The following is a 24849-nucleotide window of genomic DNA, read 5'->3' as shown; positions in this document are numbered from 1 at the left end:
TCCCTTCCGAGCCTCACCATGTGCCCAAACAGTGGTTTACCCCCACATGTGAGGTATCGGTGTACTCAGGAGAAATTACCCAACAAAATTTAGGATCCATTTTATCCTGTTGCCCATGTGAAAATGAAAAAATTGAGGCTAAAATAATTTTTTTGTGAAAAAAAAGTACTTTTTTCATTTTTATGGATCAATTTGTGAAGCACCTGGGGGTTTAAAGTGCTCACTATGCTTCTAGATAAGTTCCTTGGGGGGTCTAGTTTCCAAAATGGGGTCACTTGTGGGGGAGCTCCAATGTTTAGGCACACGGGGGCTCTCCAAACGCGACATGGTGTCCGCTAAAGATTTGAGCCAATTTTTCATTCAAAAAGTCAAATGGCGCTCCTTCCCTTCCGAGCCCTGCCGTGCGCCCAAACAGTGGTTTACCCGCACATATGAGGTATCAACGTACTCAGGACAAATTGGACAACAACGTCCGTGGTCCAGTTTCTCCTTTTACCCTTGGGAAAATAAAAAAATTGTTGCTAAAAGATCATTTTTGTGACTTAAAAGTTAAATGTTCATTTTTTACTTCCATGTTGCTTCTGCTGCTGTGAAACACCTGAAGGGTTAATAAACTTCTTGAATGTGGTTTTGAGCACCTTGAGGGGTGCAGTTTTTAGAATGGTGTCACTTTTGGGTATTTTCAGCCATATAGAACCCTCAAACTGACTTCAAATGTGAGGTGGTCCCTAAAAAAAATGGTTTTGTAAATTTTGTTGTAAAAATGAGAAATCACTGGTCAAATTTTAACCCTTATAACTTCCTAGCAAAAAAAAAATTTGTTTCCAAAATTGTGCTGATGTAAAGTAGACATGTGGGAAACGTTATTTATTAACTATTTTGTGTCACATAACTCTCTGGTTTAACAGAATAAAAATTCAAAATGTGAAAATTGCGAAATTTTCAAAATTTTCGCCAAATATCCGTTTTTTTCACAAATAAACTCAGAAATTATCGACCTAAATTTACCACTAACATGAAGCCCAATATGTCACGAAAAAACAATCTCAGAATCGCTAGGATCCGTTGAAGCGTTCCTGAGTTATTACCTCATAAAGGGACACTGGTCAGAATTGCAAAAAACGGCAAGGTCATTAAGGCCAAAATAGGCTGGGTCATGAAGGGGTTAAAGGAATAGAAAAATTGCTACTCGGCATGATGCAGCTAAGTGAAAGTACAAATGCAGTTGAAAAGGGGCAGCTAGTGAGGTCATAAAAATATGATGTAAGGGGCCAAATTTACCCATAGACATAGGTTTGATAATTATATAAAATATAAAAAATGCCCAAAAAGGGTACTGGTAATGGTGACAGACATGCATGGTAGGGACCGGTGTACATCAAGGGATTAGTTGTGAGAGCGGCTGTGCAAAGGCTATACAAACAAAATCATGGGGTATACCCAGTGAACAACAATAGTGCAAAAAAGATGTACTCAGTTGTGAACCATGCATGAATTAAGTAAAGTAATGTGGACTACAGTATCATGATAAGTACTAAGTAAAAAAATATATGGTACTGAATACTCACAAAGTGATAAAATAAAAATGGTCAAAAAGAGGATATTCTTCCTGTCACATGAAGATCGCTGTCACATGGTGATTAAATGTCCAATACCCTCACGATAAGATAAACAGCCTCTTGATGAAATAAACAGGGATGAGGACTTGATTCTTGAGGAGCCTATATAAACAGAAAAATACATGAGGTTAGAAACAAACAAAATAATTAAAACCTTAAAGACCAATTTAAAGGAAATGCGTGAAAACCAGGATCTCATTGAGTCCCTTAGGTCAGATTCAATCAATTCTCATAGTCCACTTGAATTGCAATTGCGCTAGTGTCTTCCACCAGTTCCCATCTTGAATTCTCATCTCCCATACCACAATAATTGCCCAGCATGGGATACTAACTGTGTGTATATAATGGAGTAAAGGAGCCCTATAGGTCCCCAACCTACAAGCTCCCTGAAGAAGCTAACACGAAACACGCTTTGGGGTACCCTTACAATCGCCTCCAGGTTGTATAAGTTAGCTTGTTACTCATGTTTCTGCTTTCACTTTGATATTATTGTTGAGTATTTGGGAACATTATTTCCTGTCTGACTGTCCAGATGGCTGCTTGCGGATATGCATATGATTGATTTCTGGAAGTATTTTATTCAAACTATTGATACTAGAAAAAACTTTGTGATTTCACTACTTTATTTTCCCTTGCATATTACGTCTTACAAAAAGGTTTTTGACCTATCATATACTCTTGTTCATTGGCGGTTCCATATCTCATTCATCTGTTTTGAACTGTCAGTTTATTTTATAATTCTTGTTCCCAGTGTACCTGCACTTACATTTGTATTCTGCCTATATCTCCTTATGTTTTACAAGGGGTCTGTCTGCTTATTGTCTCATACCTTATCATTCTATTTTGATGATTTGTGCTGTGGTTGTTACATACAGCCTTTGTATGCTATTTCCTTAACAGGAATTTCATGAGAAAAAAATCCCCCTTTAGCTACTTTATACTACCTGAGTGGTGTGATACTCATTGTCTCTTACTCCATCTTTAATTGTTTGTTATGTTATTAAAAATGGTTTCCTAATAAAAGTAGAATTTTTATAAATTTATAAGGTAGTATTTGCTTTCATTACTCTTTTAGTTATTCCCCTTTACCTCTCGATGCTGGCTTGAAGGACAGTTGTTAACTATAAAAAGAGTAAATATGCCTCTGTGACATCAGACATATATACATCCAGACATCCAAGCATCCAAAGAACTAGAGACTCTCTACAGAACAGCAACCAAGACATCATGTCTCCATCACGAGAGATACAGATTTGTCATTCTACAGGATGCCAGCTTAGGGAACCATGGCCCCGACTGAAAGAATACAGATCTGTTCCATTGACCATCGCTAAACCATGGTACATTTGGGTAGTTGGGATTTTGACCTACCGGTCACTTGAACCCCATGGATATGCATCATCCACACAGTCTGCCCAGCATCGCGTTCCTGCCCTGTTGAGGCACCTGGAAAGGTCAGAGAGGCCCAGTGCCTGTGCACTGCAGGACTTTGCTCTGCCCTCAACAGGGCAGATAAGTACACCTGCGCAGGAACGCTGCAGAGCCGACTGTGTGGATGATGAAGGGACGCATCATCCACACGAACCGAGAAGGAGGATGGCATCGGAAGAAGATGGGAGGTGCCGGACCAAGAAGGGTGACACCCTTCGGACCAGACCACCTGCACATGATTATCATAAAAGTTATATTTCTTCTCTTCCAGGTCGGGTTAGGGGCTTATATACAGAATTATAGAATGCTGTATATAAGCCCTGAAAGGCAGTGGCCATATCTGGTATTGGCCTCACCTGGTGACAGGTTCCCTTTAACCCTTCTAACTTCCTAACAAAAAATAATAATGTTTTCAAAGTTGTGCTGATGTAAAGTTGACATGTGGGAAATGTTATTTATTAACTATTTTTTGTGACATAACTCTCTAAATTGTCAAAAGTTTTGTCAAATTCTCATTTTTTTCATAAATAAATGCAAGTCATATTGAAGAAATTGTACCACTATCATGAAGTATAATATGTAAAAGAAAAAAAAAAAACAATCTCAGAATCAGTGGGATTATCACATAAAGTGACACTAGTCAGAATTGTAAAATTTGGCTTGGTCATTAAGGGGTTAATTGAAATTAAATACACTGACACCTTTATTTGAAAAACAAACAAAGTTATACTCACCATTCACCTCCTCCACGGATAACCTTGTCATAATACTCATCTTACGCTTAATCCACCGATGCCCTTGTCACCTGTAAAAGAAGAAAAATAATAAACAACCATATCCCTCACCTGTCCGATGTGAAGATAATCTATACTGCCCCATGATGATCCAGATGATTTGGACAATGGTTACATCAGTGATAAGACCGCTATCACCGCCAGCTGGCTCACACAGGACCGTAATCGTTCCTGCAGTGTGTAAGTGCTGTGAGCGGTGCTGTAAGTCAACGGAGTTCATCAGCTTTGAATTACAGTGAACTGTGTTACAGCAGCTCAGAACTTACACACTGCAGGGGCGATTACACTCCTGTCAGTGTGAGCCAGCTGTCAGGGACAGCGGTCCTATCATTGAGATGCCGGTGTCTCTCACTGATCAGAGCCAACAGTCAGAGCTGCCGATATTCCTCGCACTGTCATGGAGATGACAGTGAGGTAAACAGCTGGTGTTCAGACTGTCGATTCCGAACAGTCCATTTTCGGGATCCATGTCCGTTTGTTCGGTGCGGACCCCTAACTTTACTGTTCGCTCATCTTTGCTCACTAGACTTATTTCAAAGGTATATCTATAGGTGGTACTGGTAAATCAACAATATACTCTTACTGTGAACAGGCCCTAAAGAAAAATGCAATGAGTTTATTTCAGTACTCAGTTCCAATGCAAGCAATGTACACTTGACTTCCCACTTTTCCTCAACTTCGTTGAGTTTTTTTAGATGTTCAGCTCACCTTAGAGGACCTGGGTATTTATTCTAATCTTTATGGAAAGACACCATATATGAATAGCCTACTGCACTACAGTAGCTTTCATCTAGCACATCTAAAGAGGGGCATTCCCATTTAGTCAATTAATTAGAACAAAGCGCAATTGTAGTAACACTTCTGACTTCCTCTTACATGAGGATGATCTTGTATCCCATTTAAAAGTCACAGGATACCCTAAGAAGGTTGTTAAATTTTCTCTTGGTCGAGTATGACCTTTTGAGAGATTGGATCTGCTTCAGCCTAAGCCCAAAAAGGAAGATATTTCTATCTGGTTAACTACCAATTATAATAATCAGTGGAGAGATCTCTACCACATGCTACACAAAAATTGAAGCATACTACTGTCGAAGCCAATGTTGAAAATATTGTATTCATCAGACCATTACTCACAGCAAGGAGAGCTAGAAACCTTAACGACAATTTTGTCAGAAGTAATTTCGTATGCCCCACGACCAAACTAGAAAAGGGCATTTATTTTAAAAGATCACATGCTTGGGGCAATTGTTCAATTAGTCCTTATATGCTCTGTACTTTTGTCATCCCAACTAACCAGAAGGAGTATGTGCTTGATAAATACTTTCTTTGTCTGTCTAAAAATGTTATATATGCCTTGATTTTTCTATGTCCACTTTTGTATGTGGGTCAAACCTCACAGGAGCTGTGCAAAAGATTGCACCAGCATTTTTCGAATGTTGCTTTAGCCTAAATACATCTTAAATCAGGCAAAAACTCTCAACAGTAGCCACACACTACATGCAACACTACATGCAACATTACATGCAACATTATGGGTGCAAAATAGACACCACTGTTATGGGTCTGGAGTCTGTTTCTTCCAATATTAAGGGAGGCGACACACATGACTCCAGCACTCCTGCGTTTGGAATCCTGTTGGATTTATAGAATGAATTGCGTATCCCCTACGTGTATTAATGATTAACTTTTATTCACAGGTTTCTATAAGAAATCAGGATTGCCGTATGCTTTCTGTGTATCATTTTTGTTATACTGTTTTTGTATCAGTTTTGATCGATTTGGCTACAGCGTCTATTTGACATCTGAACCAATTAATGAACCAATATTTTTTTCTGTGCATAAATTGTTAACATCTTACCTTTTGAATTTGTCAGCTTTTCAAGATATCTCATCGCTTCATGTTTTTGATACATGTGGTGGTCTCTACATTCCTTTGCCGCACATTCCATCAGGTTCTCCTTCTTCTTCCTTTTTTCACATGTGGGCAGAGGGTGCTTCCAATGACGTGGTACCTTGCAATACACATACATCTACATCACTTAAAGCTGTGTAGTCCACCGTGACATGCATGCCACCAACATGCTAGTGTATCTCAGGGATTCTCCTGTTTTAGACCTTGGCTCTCCGCCATTTCACTTCTATTTATACCAACTCTGCACAAAGCACTAGCGCTGTGGCATAACACATGGCTCTCTCCCTTCTACAGGTCTATATTGTGGGTTGTATATCGGTGCTCTGTATGGATGTCTTATTACTATTTAAATATCTCTACTAAGTCACTGATGTCATAACTCTTCTTTTCCAGCATGCCACTGTCTTATTAGTATTATACTCACATAGGCATTTTGACTGCCTTTAGCTTTGTCTATTATGACATGGTAAATGTGATTTGTTATATAAGGGTAATCTTTAACTATTTACTTGTCCTCGTTAAAAATGTTTTTATATGTATATTTTGCGTATGTGTTTGGTATCAATAAAGTGTTCTTTTCACTTTTTCTGATATACTTTTGCATTTACTGTGTTATTATGGACAGTGTCGGGCTGGGGTGTCAAGGGCCCACCAGTAACACTGACTTTGGGGGTCCACTTGCATACAAATATTACACTACCCTCGTTCACAAATGTACCTATATCTCTATATAATAATACATTGGGTAGTTTGGTTAATGAATGATGAGATGTTGCTTTTTTCTACACAGAATCAATTGAATTATGCCAAGTACTGCCCATACAGTGGGGTTAGGGGCTCAGATCTGCACAGGGGCCCACCGGGGCATTCCCCTGTTACCATGTGGGCCAGTCCGAGCCTGATTATGGATGTTTTGTGCCTGACATACAGTATACTGTTTTCTCTTCCATTTAACACATATACTTTTTTGGTGTAGAGCACATCATCCTACATGGTTGGTGCTGTGGTGCCAGTTCATTGCGGTTTTCTAATGCATAAGGAAAATGCCTACCACTGTGAACATTTGATTTTCTTTTTATTGTGAAGCAAAAAACAAATAAGACAAAATAACTGAAAACTTCAGTGTGCATAACTATTCACTAACCAAAAGTCAGTACTTTGTAGAGCCTCCTTTTTTGGCAATTACAGCTGCAAGTCACTTTGGATAAGTCTCTATGAGCTTTCCATATCTTACCACAGGGTTTTTTTCCCAGTTCCTGAAGGCAAAACTGTTCCAGCTCCTTCAAGTTAGACGGCTTACTCTGGTGAACAGCAATCTTCAAGTCTGACCACAGATTCTCAATTCGATTAAGGTCTGGGCTTTGACTAGGACACTCAAAACGTTTACATGATTCCCCTTAAACCACTCAAGTGTTGCTTTAGCAGTAAGCTTTGGCTCATTGTCTTTTTGGGAGTTGAACCTCCATCCCATTCTCAAATAACTGACAGACTGAAACAGGTTTTGCTCAATAATATACTTGTATTTTGGCCATCCATCTTCCCCTCAACTCAGACCATTTTCCATGTCCCTGCTGCTGAAAAACATCCCCACAGCATGATGCTGTCACCATCATCTTGCTATTCTTGGAGTGATGAGCTGTGTTGGTTTGGCGCCAGACATAGTGTTTACTTTATTGGCCAAAAAGTTCAATTTTGCTCTCATCTGACCACAGCACCTTCCTCCATACATCTGGGGAGTCTCCCACATGTCTTTTGGCAAACTAAAAACGAGTCTTACAATTTTTTTGTGTAAGTAAAGGCTTTTTTTCTGCCCACTCTTCCATCATAAAGGCCATCACTATGGAATGTACGGCCTATTGCTGTAATATGGACAGATATTCCAGTCTCTGTTTGTGAACTCTGCAGCTTCTTTTGTGTTACCTTTAATCTCTGTGCTGCCTCTCTGTTTAATGCCCTCTTTGCCCAGGCTGAGAGTTTTGGTGGACAGTCCTCTCTTGGCAGGTTAGTTGTTGTACAGTGCGTGTCCTTTCCATTTGATGATAATGGATTTCATCAGAAATTGGGATTTTTTTTATAACCCAACCCTGACTTGAACTTCTCAACAACTTTGCCCCTTACTTGTTTGGAGATCTCCTTGGTCTTCATAATGTTGTTTGATTAGTGGTGCTTCTTGGTTTATGGTGCTACAGCCTCTGTGGTCTTTCCGAAATGCTGTGACCATGTGACACTTAGATTGCACACAGGTGGACTTCCTTTCATAAGCATGTGACTGATGAAGGTAATTGCTTGCACCTGCAAATTTAGGGACTTCATCGCAAAAGGGGGGAATACATATGCACATGCCAATAGATTTAATTTATGCCTATATTTTTCTTACTTCATTTCACCAGCTTAGACTATTTAATGCTGATGCAGCATACACAAATCGGATAACAAAAATATTAAACCATCAGTTGCAATGTAACAAAATAGGTAAAAAGTCAAGTGGTTGAATACTTTTGCCAGCCACTGTATATATTCTATTCATTGCAATTGGTTGTATATATACAATATGCTCACTGTGAGTTCCCCAATAACCGACCTAGTAGTGCAAATGGTGTGGCCTCCTCCGTTAATCGTCGTTCAACTGCATACTTATCCTGACAATAGGGGGCAGGAGAGGGTTGTTTGTGACAAAAAAGTAATAGTGGTTGATTCATTGTGACCACCACCACCCTTCCCCACTGTGATCTTTGACACTCACAGACTGTGGTACCATGCCCAACGGAGTGGGAGTGGTCAATGACTTGTTACATGCGATATTTGTCGGATGTGACTTTCCGTTATTCTGGGACTTGTGAGGAATAGTTGAAGTGCCTAGTAGCTCGGTTGAAAACCAGGCTTCTTCCAAAATAACCATGTCACATGATGAGGCTGATGAATTTCCATTTTCTGTAATGACTGGTAATAACAATGAGGAAGCATCCCCTGAAGTCAATTTTTTACTTGGAGGTATCCAGGGAAATCTTTGGAACTGCCCAGTCAGAGACTTAGCTTTAAAAGGTGCCCTTGAAAATGTAACCGAGTTAAATGGTGTTCCCCAGGAACCAGGGGCCATTAGTCGGTTACTGTGTTTTTTCGTGAATGGTGATCTGTTGAATAGTGTGATCAAAGTGAGGGGCGAAGAAATAGAGCAATTACTGTGTCCTACAGACACATGATATTAGATATGTCTCATTTACATGTGTTGGGTGGTCACTTGGGGTTAGACAAGACCCAAGAGGAGATACTCAAGAGGTTTTTCTGACACGGCTGTTATAGGGAATTTCTAACCTATTGTCGGTCTTCTTTCTGCTTCCGCAGTCCCTTTGTTTCCATTGCCTATTATTGAATTCACATTCTAATGAATAGCAATGGATTTAGTGACACTCCTGGTTAAGTCCCAGAGAGGGTATCATCTTGGTGATCTTGGACTATACTAAAGGTACCTTCACACTGAACAACTTAACAACGATAACGATAGCGATCTGTGACGTTGCAGCGTCCTGGATAGCGATATCGTTGTGTTTGACACGCAGCAGCGATCAGGATCCTGCTGTGACATCGTTGGTCGGAGCTAGAAGGCCAGCACATTATTTCGTCGCTGGCTCACCCGCTGACATCGTAAATTGTCGCCGGGGGATGCGACAGACACCGGAATGTAAGTATGTAGTGTTTGGGTTTTTTTACATTTACACTGGTAACCAGGGTAAACATCAGGTTACTAAGCGCGGCCCTGCGCTTAGTAACCCGATGTTTACCCTGGTTACCCGGGGACTTCGGCATCGTTGGTCGCTGGAGAGCTGTCTGTGTGACAGCTCTCCAGCGACCACACAACGACGAAACAGCGACGCTGCAGCGTTGTCTATATCGCTGCAGCGTCGCTTAATGTGACAGTACCCTAAAAGGCACCTGGAGGCAGTATCATTTAAAAACTCATCCCCCAAGACTATTTGTCTTGAGTTTTTCCATGTGTTTTCCTAAACCGGCCTACCCAAGGAAATATTATTGAATCAAAGTACATCTTTTATGTTGAAAGTCATGAGGGAGTTATGTAAGGCCCTGAAATTTTCATAGCTGCGAACCTCAGTGTAATACAGCATAATACAGTATATACTGTGCTGTGGGGGTCATAATACAGTATAAATGGGTCTGTTGGTGCCATAATACAGTACATAAGGGGCTGTGGAGGCCACAATACAGTATATATGGGGCTATGGGTGTCATGATACAGTATATGTAGGGCTGTGGGCTCCATAATACATTGCATATGGAGTAGTAGGGGCCATCATACAGTATATAGTATACAGTGCCTACAAGTAGTATTCAACCCCCTGCAGATTTAGCAGGTTTACACATTTGGAATTAACTTGGCATTGTGACATTTGGACTGTAGATCAGCCTGGAAGTGTGAAATGCACTGCAGCAAAAAAGAATGTTATTTCTTTGTTTATTTTTTTTTTTTAAATTGTGAAAAGTCTTTTCAGAGGGTCATTTATTATTCAACCCCTCAACCCACTCGAATTCTGTTTGGTTCCCCTAAAGTATTAAGAAGTAATTCAGGCACAAAGAACAATGAGCTTCACATGTTTGGATTAATTATCTCTTTTTCCAGCCTTTTCTGACTATTTAAGACCCTCCCCAAACTTGTGAACAGCACTCATACATGGTCAACATGGGAGAGACAAAGGAGCATTCCAAGGCCATCAGAGACAAGATCGTGGAGGGTCACAAGGCTGGCAAGGGGTACAAAACCCTTTCCAAGGAGTTGGGCCTACCTGTCTCCACTGTTGGGAGCATCATCCGGAAGTGGAAGGCTTATGGAACTACTGTTAGCCTTCCACGGCGTGGACAGCCTTTGAAAGTTTCCTCCCGTGCCGAGGCCAGGCTTGTCCGAAGAGTCAAGGCTAACCCAAGGACAACAAGGAAGGAGCTCCGGGAAGATCTCATGGCAGTGGGGACATTGGTTTCAGTCAATACCATAAGTAACGTACTCCACCGCAATGGTCTCCGTTCCAGACGAGCCCGTAAGGTACCTTTACTTTCAAAGCGTCATGTCAAGGCTTGTCTACAGTTTGCTCATGATCACTTGGAGGACTCTGAGACTGACTGGTTCAAGGTTCTCTGGTCTGATGAGACCAAGATCGAGATCTTTGGTGCCAACCACACATGTGACATTTGGAGACTGGATGGCACTGCATACGACCCCAAGAATACCATCCCTACAGTCAAGCATGGTGGTGGCAGCATCATGCTGTGGGGCTGTTTCTCAGCCAAGGGGCCTGGCCATCTGGTCCGCATCCATGGGAAGATGGATAGCACGGCCTACCTGGAGATTTTGGCCAAGAACCTCCGCTCCTCCATCAAGGATCTTAAGATGGGTCATCATTTCATCTTCCAACAAGACAACGACCCAAAGCACACAGCCAACAAAACCAAGGCCTGGTTCAAGAGGCAAAAAATCAAGGTGTTGCAGTGGCCTAGTCAGTCTCCTGACCTTAACCCAATTGAAAACTTGTGGAAGGAGCTCAAGATTAAAGTCCACATGAGACACCCAAAGAACCTAGATAACTTGGAGAAGATCTGCATGGAGGAGTGGGCCAAGATAACTCCAGAGACCTGTGCCGGCCTGATCAGGTCTTATAAAAGACGATTATTAGCTGTAATTGCAAACAAAGGTTATTCCACAAAATATTAAACCTAGGTGTTGAATAATAATTGACCCACACTTTTATGTTTAAAATTTATAAAAATTTAACTGAGCAACAAAACTGTTTGGTTTGTAAGATTTATGCATCTGTTAATAAATCCTGCTCTTGTTTGAAGTTTGAAGGCTCCAACTTATTTGCATCTTATTAAACCTGCTAAATCTGCAGGGGGTTGAATACTACTTGTAGGCATTGTATGTAGTGAGCTGTGAGAATATAAAACAGTATATAGGGAGCTTGTGGGGGCACTCAGGACATTATTTGTTCTAAATCGGGGCATTATTAGTTTTGATTGTGGCTTTCAAGGGCATTATAACTCTTTGGGGGGGCATTTTTACTTAAAGTGGACACTCATTGGTATTTGTTGTTTGAAGGGGGCACTTGGGATATTATAACCTTCAAAGGCATATATCTGCCATTTTTACTTGCTAGGTAACACAGTGAGGCTTTACTACTTTCTATGAGATGCTATTAGTTTTATAGACCCCCTCTACAGGCCCGGATTTAGGGGGAGGCCCAAGGGGCCCGGGCCCTGGGCCACCCACCAAGCGGGGGCCTCCCACCAAAATAGGGATAAATATCTCAAAACATGTAAAATACACGTCTCTTTGCTGTGAACCATTTCTAATGATAAGGAACATTTAACAAAAGAGAAACTATTGAAAGTGTAGGGACCTGGCTACGGTCCTACATCTCAGTGGCTGGAGCAGAGCGGCAGAGTCATGGCACCTGACCTACGTCAGCATCCACTGACCTGGCTGGCCTAGCTAGACTTCCTTAGTACCCTCCCTGTACCCAATGCTTAGCTTAATGCATGCGGCAGCCTTCTCCGATCCCAACAGAAGCTTTTAGACGCTACCTATTCATCTGTATGATCGCTCTCTCGGATTAGATCAGATGAGAGTTTGTTCAGCTACCTTCGAGGAAAAAGGTGGAGCCACGATGTCGGCGCGAGAAGAGGCTTCTCCACCGCGGAGCACGGCAGGACCTCACTCTGGATCTTCAGTCACTGAAGATCCAGAGGTGAAGTGGTTCAGTCTTCACAGTGTCGCGGTGGGTGAGTATGATCTCTGTCTGTGTGTGTGTGTCTGCAGCTCCTGTCCTACACAGTACCATACTGTATACAGGCCCACACTATATCCTGCATTACAGTGTGTCTGTGTATACTGTATGTATATGTGAGGACCTGTTTACAGTATAGTGCTGTGTATACACTTTATACAGCCCCTCAGCCTCTATTCTATATACAGCCAGCACAGCAACAGCCTCTGATATACACTCACTGGCCACTTTATTAGGTACACCTGTCCAACTTCTTGTTAACACTTAATTTCTAATCAGCCAATCACATGGCGGCAACTCAGTGCATTTAGGCATGTAGACATGGTCAAGACAATCTCCTGCAGTTCAAACCGAGCATCAGTATGGGGAAGAAAGGTGATTTGAGTGCCTTTGAACGTGGCATGGTTGTTGGTGCCAGAAGGGCTGGTCTGAGTATTTCAGAAACTGCTGATCTACTGGGATTTTCACGCACAACCATCTCTAGGGTTTACAGAGAATGGTCCGAAAAAGAAAAAAAATCCAATGAGCGGCAGTTCTGTGGGCGGAAATGCCTTGTTGATGCCAGAGGTCAGAGGAGAATGGGCAGACTGGTTCGAGCTGATAGAAAGGCAACAGTGACTCAAATCGCCACCCGTTACAACCAAGGTAGGCCTAAGAGCATCGCTGAACGCACAGTGCGTCGAACTTTGAGGCAGATGGGCTACAGCAGCAGAAGACCACACCGGGTACCACTCCTTTCAGCTAAGAACAGGAAACTGAGGCTACAATTTGCACAAGCTCATCGAAATTGGACAGTAGAAGATTGGAAAAACGTTGCTTGGTCTGATGAGTCTCGATTTCTGCTGCGACATTCGGATGGTAGGGTCAGAATTTGGCGTAAACAACATGAAAGCATGGATCCATCCTGCCTTGTATCAACGGTTCAGGCTGGTGGTGGTGATGTGCAGCCGACAAATCTGCGGCAACTGTGTGATGCCATCATGTCAATATGGACCAAAATCTCTGAGGAATGCTTCCAGCACCTTGTTGAATCTATGCCACGAAGAATTGAGGCAGTTCTGAAGGCAAAAGGGGGTCCAACCCGTTAGCATGGTGTACCTAATAAAGTGGCCGGTGAGTGTATACAGAAAATATTGAGATAGCTCTAAGGATATATCTAATTTTAACAAACTGCAGTGGTGAGCATTCCTTCTCAAAACTCAAATTAGTTGAAAACCGATTAAGGGCATCCATGAAGCAGGAACGACTTGTAAATTTGGCTATCATGAGCTTTGAGTAAGATATACTGCGTGAATTGGACTTTAGTGACATCATTAGTGATTTTGCTGCACGAAAATCAAGGAAAGTGACTGGATTGTAAAAAATGAATGATTTTACCTGAATTACTCTGCGTAAATGATTTTTGTAAATAAACTTGCGTTTGTTTCATTTTTTGTTTTTGCATTACATATTGCAACACCTTGAAAAATGGGCCTCCCTCCAAAATGGGCCCCGGGCCATCCACCTCTTCAATCCGGCCCTGCCCCTCTATATGGCACACTAATTTGTGGAGTGGTAATCATAGTAACTACATAATTTTTGAAATATTGGGGTTACTGTTTCACGCCAGAAGAGCAGGCAGTATGGGGAGGTTGTGCAGGTTGCAGGTAGGTAGTAGATGGGAACGGTGCAGGAAATGTGAGAAGTAAAATGTGTCTTTGGCGTAATCTTGGCTGGAGAAGTTGTTATGTAAGTCTGAGACAGATGGAAAAGACGTGAAAGGTGAATGACTCCATCAGAAAGAATGTTATTTGTACGTCCCTATATTGTATATACCTGTACTGTAATCTCTGTAATATGGTTGGCAGGACTGGTATCTATCCACTACTATATGGTCACAGTATGGTGGTAATATGAGTCTTTTTAATAGTGTTTTTCTTTTCTTTTTTTAATTTAGTAACAGCTTAATGTATTTCAGTCATAATGAAGTGGTAGGTGTATGGCAGTATTATTGGTCCTTATATAGAGTGTTTTAGTGTTATTAACACTATATTACTATATGATATATTATAATTATATATGTATAGATCATCTTTTAAGTGGCAGGGAGGTCTTATGGTTAGAGATGAGCGAACCTTTAAAGGTTCGGATCAGCGAATGTCCCAATGTTTGTCGAACATGTCCGTGGAACGGTTCGACGAACATACCCGAACCCCATTGACTTGAGTGGGAGGCAAAACCAAATAGACAACACCTTCAGGGGGGGGCAAAAAAGCTGCCAAAACAGCTAAAATTAGGGGCAGACACCAGGAAATTTGGCATCAATTGATTCATCAATTGCGCTATATATGAATAATTTAAAAAAAAATTGACGTGGGTTTTTTTTTTTATAGCCAGCCAGGCACAACTGAGAGCTGCGGGCTGCAACCCTCAGCTATCAGCTTTAGCAAGGTTATCAAGGATAGAGGGGTCCCCACACTGTTTTTTTAAATTATTTAAATAAATAAGTTAAAAAAAACGGTGTGGGATCACCCTATTTTTCACAACCAGCCAAGCTAAAGCTGACAGATGGGGGCTAGTATTCCCAGGCTGGTATGGGGCCATAGATATTGCCTCCACCCAGCCTAAAAATAGCAGCCCGCAGCCACCTCAGAAAAGGCATATCTATTGATGCGCCAATTCTGGTGCTTTGCCCAGCTTTTCCCATTTGTCCTGTGGGGTTCATATTTGTGGGGATCATGTAACCATTGTATTGTCCAGTGACAACAAGCCCACGGCTTAGTAATGCAGAAGCATCTATAAGACATCTATCCATTACTAATCCTATAGTTATATTGTAAATAAACACACCCAGAATAAAGTCCTTTAATTGAAAAAATGACACAGACTCCTTTAGTGAATCTAAATTAAACCATACTCATGTAATTGCCCAGTCCACAGAAGCCGTGGTCTCCTGTAACAGAATTAAAATAATAAACCACAATACTCCTTACTTGTCAGCTGAGAAAATAATAATCCATTTGTCCCCTAACGGGTCTAGCTCTGATGAATCTAGATGGCAGGCTACATGGTTGCATGATGCGACCATATAGCCTGCCATCCAGCAGAGACACTGAGCAGCGTCTGCTACCACTCATGTTGAACTCCTATGACCTGACTGACGTCACTGCAAGCATAAGAAAGTTCTCGCACTAGTGGTGCCATCAGAAAGGTCCTGGGAGTTCACAGCCAACTCAGTTCAACTAACTGACATCAGCGTGAGCGCCTTGGGAAATGTTGTAATACTGAATTATTTATAGCGCAACCAGCGGCTGATGAATACTCCCATCAGCTACTGCCTGCTCTTGCTGTTAACAGTTAAATACAACTCTCAACATTGTCCCCTGCTTGTGTTCATCGCAGCGTGAGCAGTAGACCATGATATGAACTGTCTTCACTTCAATACTGGGGAACAACGCAAACAGTACCACTGATTCCCAGGTGCTGGTACGTGTCACACTGATTTCACTAGGATGTCATCTGTATATCATCAGTGTGCGGGACGTTTTGTGGCCCATGCTGCTACCAGAAACACTGATGTCTGAAACACTGATGTCTGAAAGAGCCCTTAGTGAACTCGGTCATTTAGCGAACTTTTGCCTACTTTTGCTGATTTTTAGGATAAATGCTCAGGAATCCGAACACAAATCCAAATGAGCTACGTTCGTGCCAAATTTCAGATTGGTGAACGTTTTCCGAACAAGTTTGCTTATCCCTAGCTATGGGGAAACATGTATAGGGTGGTCCATGTATATGGATACATCTAAATAAAATGGGAATGGTTGGTGATATCAACTTCCTGTTTGTGGCACATTAGTATATGGGAGGGGGAAAACTTTTCAAGATGGGTGGTGACCATGGCGGCCATTTTGAAGTCAACCATTTTGGATCCAACTTTATTTTTTCAATGGGAAGAGCGTCATGTGACACATCAAACTTATTGAGAATTTCACAAGAAAAACAATGGTGTGCTTGGTTTTAACGTGACTTTATTCTTCATGAGTTATTTACAAGTTTATGACCACTTATGAAATGTGTTCAAAGTGCTGCCCATTGTGTTGGATTGTCAATGCAACCCTCTTCTCCCACTCATGACACACTGATAGCAACAATGCAGAAGAAATGCTAGCAAAGGCTTCCAGTATCTGTTGTTATAGATGCTGCACATCTCGTATCTTCACAGCATAAGACAATTGCCTTTCATATTTCCAGTCCATTGACCTCAAATTTTAATGCTTTATTCAGCGAGCTACTTGGTTATCACTTTTGCCTTGTGAAACCATATCTGCATAAACTTGACGTATTTGTCAGTAAAAGATTAAACACATATGAAATACTTATAATTGTACTTCAGTAACCATAAAAACATCCGACTATCATCCAAAATACTGAAGCAGGAAAAATTATGAAAACCAAAATTTGTGTCAGTCTCAAAGCTTCTGGCCAGTTTTTGTCCCTCTTTCCTATCATTCAAGCTTGGGAGGTGCCCACAGGACCTTTCCTATATAGTGTATTTTGCCTTTGGAGAGGACACAAAGTATATTTTCTGGGAAATAATATACACATGTGTGTAATAATTATAGGGGATAACTCAGGAGACTCTTTGCGTGGAACAAGACAACTACAGAACACAGTTTTATAAGTGGTAAAGTCTATATTATCTGTTATGAACTGGTGGTTTAGGAGCAACATGGGACGAGCTCTGGAGGAGGTGGTACCTGTACTAACCGCAGTTCCTGAGCTTATCACAACACTAGAAGTAGCCGTGGGATGTTCCTGTTACTCCCTAGACACCTCGTCACAGCCGGAGGACTAACTACCCCTAAAGATGGAAACAGGAAAGCTATCTTGCCTCAGAGAAAATCCCCAAAGGAAAGGCAGCCCTCCCACAAATATTGACTGTGAGTGGAGAGGGAAATGACATACGCAGAATGAAATCAGAATGTAGCAAAGGAGGCCAGTCTAGCTAGATAGATAGAACAGGACAGAATACTGTGCGGTCAGTATAAAAAAACTAGAAAAATCCACCACAGAGTTTACAAAAATCTCCACACCTGACTAAAGGTGTGGAGGGTAAATCTGCTTCCCAGAGCTTCCAGCTTAACTGAATAAATCCATATTGACAAGCTGGACAAGAAAAACATAGAAAGAGCTGAACGATTAAGTCCACAATATGTGGACAGCAAAAGAACAAGCAAGGACTTATCTTTGCTGAACTGGTCAGAATATCAGGGAAATCCAAGCAGAGATGTGAATCCAACCAGGAACCATTGACAACTGGCCCAGGCTGAAGAATAGAGCCAGGATAAATAGCCGAGCCAGAAAGACGATCAGTGGAAGCAGCTGCTGACTGCTAAATCCAAGGAGCAGCAGTTCCACTCAAAACCACCGGAGGGAGCCCAAGAGCAGAACTCACAAAAGTGCCACTTACAACCACCGGAGGGAGCCCAAGAGTGGAATTCACAACAATTATCGCACGGTGATTCAAACAGGTGCAGAGAGAAACTCAAGTCCACAACACTTGGTGTAAATATTAAACGCAGCTTAGCAGTCTATAGGAAACTTCAGAGGAAAATGCAATCAAGCAGAAAGTCTATGAAGCACAGTTATTCTTGAGGATACTTGACACAAATAAATCCTTGTCTTAGTCCAAACACAGATAGATAAGCTTATAAGGCAGTTCAAATCATATCTTAGCTCAACCAGGGAGGTCTGGGTAATAGTCTCAGGTTCTTGCAGAGCAGAAACAGCTTACTTGTCCAGCAAATTCAGATGGAAGTAAACACGAGCAGCAGATAAAGGAGGATTACTGGAACTGCTGTATGCAGCAGGAACTCAGAGCAGAGTAGCAGGATAACCCCACAGGTTCACAGGAGCAGGTATATAGCCAGGGAGTAATCAGACGTCAGGAACTGGATGCAAGGCAGAATACTCTAGCACAGACTGAAGGCTGGGGTGGAGTTTTATAGCAGGAAGACACAGTGCACATGAGACCAAAGATGCCATCTTGGAAAAGGGCAGTAATGCACAAAAAGGTAAAAAATGTCCTGACAATGTGGATAACTGGATAAAATGTATTTTCTTGCAAATTGGAAACTTCTAGCTGAACATTTATGGTTTGCTTCATGCTGACAGAAACAGAGTTAAGATTGTTCTAACATTACAACTAGAGACTGCAAATTACATCTACAGCCACTAGAGGTCTCTTTTACACAACAAATGAAATATGCAGCTCACATTGAGAAATCGCTAAAACATTTCAATTTTAGGATTACGGTATTTAGCATTTTATAAAAAATTATATAAGGCTCATTATTAAAGAGAACTTGCTTGGAAATGTCACACACTCTATGGTCCTCACCAGTGATTGACAGTCTTCACTGTACAATTGTGCATACAGACATAGCTGACAATCACTGGTTACTGAATCTTTTCCACAAACCAATGTACAGGGTGATACACACGCTACTTTACCCAGAAAAATTGCTGTCATTTCTAAAAGAGATGGTTGATCATACTGAAAGTTGGATTACACATACTTTGGCTCATGAGAAGTTAGAGTGCAATGAACCTCAGAGACAGTGACGAAAAACATCCTTGCGCTGAGTGGTCTCACCGACTTGGTGCCCCACCACCTTTCTGCATGTCGGTAGTTTATGTGTGGTGCTTGCATTTCAATCCTGCTGAATTCCTTCTTCATTTGATAACAAAGTACAGATATAGTTTGAAGGAGCGTATTTTCATTTTGAAAACTTGTTGGAAAGCAGATTCCTTAAAGAGGTTTGGAGGTCGAAGTCCGTTCTTCAATCCGCGTATTCTGTCAGTGGCGAATAAGCTGCAACGTACAGGAACATTACTGTATGGCATGATGGAGGATGTTCAAAAATGTCTGAGCAAATAATTTAAGATGTGAAACCGTGACTTCTGGCATCCCCATGTAAATTGTTGCACTGGCTTTCTCAGAAGGCAGGCATGTCGTATGTCACATGTCCATGAGCAGTCAGGAAAGGTTGCGTTCGCCCATACAGAGTTACTGTCGTTCAGGAATCGAAAGGGCCAATCAAGAGAAAATAATTTGTTATTGCTGGGTGTTTATCTTTCGGGTCATTTGAATGGTTGGATATACAGCAACAAGCCACGAACATTACAGGCAGCGTACATTCAACAAAATGGAACAGCTCATAAAGGCATGCTTTTATGCGAACAATGGACATTTTCATAATCTGCTTTAAAATATCAGTTTCTCGTGGACCGAGGTATTTACAGTCCAAATTTCAGTACGTTCGACCGTCTCTTTTAGAAGCTAGAGCTTAGTTCTTACAGCTCCAAAAATATTGTAGATTTTGCACTGATTACTAACATTATGTGGCCTGATTACCATTTTCTATTTTTCACTGTTCGTATCTCTTATGAAAGTGGTTTTTCGGTCTCAGAAATCCCTCAACTGCGAAGACTCAGAACTTGACCCAATCAGGGTGAGTAAAGCAAATGGCAACAGGGGATTTAAGAAACTAGAAAACCCTTTTACCCTTCAACCCCGAAGGTGGTTTGCATGTTAATGACCAGGCCAATTTTTACTATTCTGACCACTGTCACTTTATGACGTAATAACTTCGGAATGCTTCAACGGATCCTGGGGATTCTGAATTTGTTTTTCATGACATATTGTACTTCATGATAGTGGCAATGACTTGCGTTTGTGAAAAAAATGGAAATTTGGCAAAAAATTTGAAAATTTGGCGATATGAGATATGTCACACAAAATAGCTAATCAGGGCCGGCGTCAGCACCCAGGCAAGTGCTGGGGCCCTGAGCAGGCAAGGGGCCCACTCGCCGTCGGGGACACTGGCGTGCTATAGTGCTGGCCCCCGCGAGTGGAACCCCCGCCTGCTCCGGGCCCTGGCACTTGCGATACTTACCTCTCCCGGTTCCAGCGCTTCCATCCTCTGACTGTGATGTTCAGGTCAGAGGGTGCGATGACGAAACCAGTGCCCACCCTCTGCCTGAGCAGTCGCAGCACAGTGAGCAGGAAGACGCCGACGCTGAGGAGTCCAGAGCAGAGCAGCGTTAAGCAACGAGAGGTGAGTATTTCATTTTTTATTTTTTTTTATATTTGGAGCAATACATGGGGACCATCAGAAGGGGCCCATATATGGAGCATTATATGGGGCTAATTCTATATGTAGTATCTTATGGGGCCAATAATATAGGGAGCATCTTATGAAGCCAATTCTATAGGGAGCATTATATGGGGCCAATTTAATATGAAGCATCTTATGTGGCCAATTCAATATGGAGCAGTATATGGGGCCAATAATATATGAAGCATCTTATGGGACTAATTATATATGGAGCATTTTATTTGGCCAATTACATATTGAGCATTATATGGGGCCCATTATACATGGAGCATCTTATGGGGCCAATAATTTTGGAGCATTATATAGGACCCATTCTGTAAGGAGTATTATATGGGGCCCATTCTGTATGGAGCATCATATGGGGCCCATTCTGTATGGAGCAATATATGGGACTCAGTATACTGTATGGGGCCAATCATATACTGTATGGAGCATTATATGAGGCCCATTTTTCTGTATAGAGGACTATGTGGTGCCAATTATACTGTATGGAGCACTATATGAGGCCCATTATATATGGAGCAATAGATGGGGCCCATCATATACTGTATGGAGAATTATATGTGGCTCACTATACTGTATGGAGCATTATATGGGGTCAATTCCGTATGGAGCAATATATGCGGCTCATTCTGTATGGAGTACTCTGTGGTACCCATTATACTGTATGGAGCATTATATGAGGCTCATTTTTCTGTATAGAGGACTATGTGGTGCCAATTATACTGTATGGAGCACTATATGGGGCCATTATACTGTATGGGGCAATATATGGGGCTCATTATTCTGTTTGGAGCAATATATGGGGCTCATTATTCTGTATAGAGGAATTATAGGAACTTAACACAAATAAATCCCCAAAACAAATTATGAAATAGAAAAAGAACTCTAAAGATCAAATTCACAAAATTAACACTATTAGTGCAAAAGCTAAACGAGGTCCTGAGTATTTTAAGCAATCATATTTTCTTAATTACATCAAGCTAAATACATACATTAATTTTAGAGTACCGCAAACCAAGCAGGACTAGAGGGGAAGATTTAACAGGTATAAAAGTCAGTGAGTTTTGCACCTGAATACAGCATTGCAGACAAGCATATCAATGAGTGAAATAATAACCAGGCCAGTTACAGGAAATCTATTATTTAGGCTACAGTTATTCCATATAAAGAATCATATATCAAACAAAAGGCCTCAATCGAATAAATTACTATAAAGTGCTGCAGTGCCTGTAATATAATTCAACAATAATATCAAGATCATATATGTTTTGCAATAAGCATATCAGGATAACAAAAAAATCCACATTATGCAAAGAGTAATACCAATAAAGCACTTTTATCAACAAATGGTAGTAAAACTCAATAGAGGAAATAAATTGATTCAGCCCCAGTTATGCCTCAAAGAGCATTATATGCCAGTGCAGAGGAGCTTAAATATAATAAATCACTATAAAGTGCAGAAGTGCCTATAGTGCAAACAGACAATAGATATTAAAATAGTCCGTGTGCGTTGCTGAATGTTACATAATAGTACGTTGAACCCCCAAGTGTTCCACAAAAGTTTATAACGTAGAGCCATGAAAATAAAAAAAACTATGTTTCCACAAAAAGAATCTTTTAGCCCCATTTTTTTTATTTTCACAAGGGTAACAGGAGAAATTGGACCCCAAAAGTTGTTGTGCAATTTGTCCTGTGCACGCTGATACCACATATGTGGGGGTAAACCACCGTTTGGGAGCACGGCAAGGTTCGGCAGAGAAGGAGTGGCGTTTTGGCATGCAGACTTTGATGGACTGGTCTGTAGGCATCATGTCTTGTTTGCAGAGCTTCAGATGTGACTAAACAGTGGAAATGCCCAACAAGTGCACCCTTTTTGGAACTGATCTGCTGTTTCCTGGTATGTGAATTTTAGTAGTAGAATGTAGAATATTAGGTAGTGGCATACGTGAGTTGTGTAGTGTTTGTCAGGTCGTCACATGTCAGTTGTGTAGTGTTCATCAGGTTGTTATACGTCAGTTGTGTAAGTCAGAAATGAATTTAGTAGTCCATGGATGTGTGGTACAGTCTGAAGCATTCCTTCATACACAGGCCAGGTTTTTTTTCGAGGCAGGTGTCGCATTGATAAATGGTATCCTTGCATATTTCCCTTCTGGAGACACTCGACTAACCTTTTTTTCCACTTTGAGAGACCTCCCCTGGGAAATGTTGGCCTGGTACAATACGAGCACCTTCACTTCTGGAAGTACTGTGGCCTGCTCATTTCTGAGTGCCAAATATCAAGGCCTTAATCACTTCCTCCTGGAACTGAAGGTACGATGTAGCAGTCTGGCCTGCACAGCTTGACAGCAGGAAAGTGTTGTGCTTTGCCATATGTACGATGTGCACGGCCAGCTTCTTGTACCACACCTTGGCCTTTCTCAAAGCACTGTATGGCTGGAGGACTTGATCAACGCCACATTATGCTTTTGGTATACCTCAGTACGCAATCTGGTTTGGTGACCTGTGTAGAAGGTACCTCGTACAGTGCTGAGGGTGCTGCCATCACCATGTATGGTGGTCAAGTAAAAGACGTCACTCTTGTCCTTGTACTTGACCATCAGCAAGGCTTGTACATTGGGTGCTGCTGTCACCCCTTCTGAGTAGACAGTACCACAGACTGCGGTACCTCATGAAGAGAGGGAATGAAGAGTGGGATGCTGGTGTAAAATTTAGCTTGATCCAGCAGTGGGTGCACCAAATGCCACACCAGATATAGCTCCAAATTGTGGTGCGTTCTATTGCCTTTAACTCCTTAGGCTCCTGTTCTAACCATTGATTTACAGGCAGCTTTTACTTGCACTTGCATTTGTGTATTCAGCACTATATGGCAATATTTGTCAGCTGAACCATTTTCCACCATCCTCCCCCTTTCCCCTCTTCCCCTTTCCAGTCCTTTTTTCTGCCATCTCCTTAGTTGTAAAGACTATATGTGAGTCTAATTGTTTTTTTTTTTGTTTTTTTTATTATAGGGGTGCTTTAAATTACATTCTACTTTATTGTGCACTTTATTACTTGCTGCTGCTACTGCTCCCCATTTGTTTAGAGGCTTTACTCTGCCCTGTCTTTTAACTATATTTTTTTATCTTTGTTATTTAATAAAGTATTTATTTTAATTTTACTACAGTGTTTCTTCTCACTTCTTATCTACATGGCACCTACAATAGTAGATTATGTTGATAATGTACTGTTGAAGTGCTCCTTAACTGTCTTCTAACTAGGACTATGGGAATAATATATAGAATATTATCAGTAGCAGCCTCCATCTCCTATCTCAGTGATGGGAAAGTCTTCACTGAAAACAGATTTTTTCTTACAATTGAGAATTTTGATAATGACTAATCAATTCTGGCAGAGAAAGAAGCAAATTCCACTGATAAGATATATTACATAGTTGCTTATTTTCATGTGTTCTATTGATTTACGGAATAACAGTTAAAACGACGGTTACTCTTTTTTTTAAGTGTTACAATTTTAGAAAGTTTGTGCAAAAGAAGACAATTCAGGCAATGGTTCGCTTGTCCCTGCTCTTCTACAGTTTGGCACCATGTTTCCCATTTATACCATAGAAGGTGCTGATGGCAACGATTTTATGACATCGTAACAGATACAATCAACAAGAGGAAGGAGAAAGGAATGTATATAACTTTTTTTCATGGAAATATACAAAAAAATCTTTTGCCCCCTTCGATTGCAGAATGAATCCAGGAACAGGATGGAAAAGTGCTGCTCATTTTGTTTTTCCTCCGTTATTTCACCTTTATTCACATCTAACTAGAAGCATTTTGCATTCATTTGTAAGCTTGCACATTTCAGTATTGCAGTCTAAGCGATGGCCTTGACAAGTTTGGCCAGTAGCCAAGGTTAGAGCCTGAATAAGAAGCAGATGGTATCACAGCAGCAGTGGGAGTTCCTGCTGACACTGAAGCATCCAAAGTCATTGAGGAAAACCCATAATTAAAACAACATATCCAATTGTGGTTAAACATTTAATTCATTAAACAACCCTTTTCCCAGTTACTGAAACTACTGCCTATTTTTGTCCATCTAAATGTATCTGGGGGGCAGGGGAGTGGATGTTGCTATCAGTTAAAAATAGTATGTCAT

At 41.2% G+C, this 24849-nt stretch overlaps 1 long non-coding RNA gene across 1 annotated transcript; it reads right to left on the bottom strand.

Moving 5' to 3' along the window:
* Nucleotides 1-1563: 1563 nt before the first annotated feature.
* Nucleotides 1564-5749, bottom strand: LOC143766491 (uncharacterized). The gene is made up of 3 exons (XR_013213630.1): nucleotides 5703-5749; nucleotides 3785-3855; nucleotides 1564-1721 (listed from the first exon to the last, which is right to left on the bottom strand). It is a non-coding gene; the product is annotated as an uncharacterized LOC143766491 (long non-coding RNA).
* Nucleotides 5750-24849: the final 19100 nt, after the last annotated feature.

The sequence above is a fragment of the Ranitomeya variabilis genome, chromosome 1 (assembly GCF_051348905.1).
Source record: "Ranitomeya variabilis isolate aRanVar5 chromosome 1, aRanVar5.hap1, whole genome shotgun sequence".
Taxonomy (NCBI): Eukaryota; Metazoa; Chordata; class Amphibia; order Anura; family Dendrobatidae; genus Ranitomeya; species Ranitomeya variabilis.
Note: the sequence above shows the minus strand (reverse complement) of the source record. Positions and strands in the feature narration are given on the sequence as shown.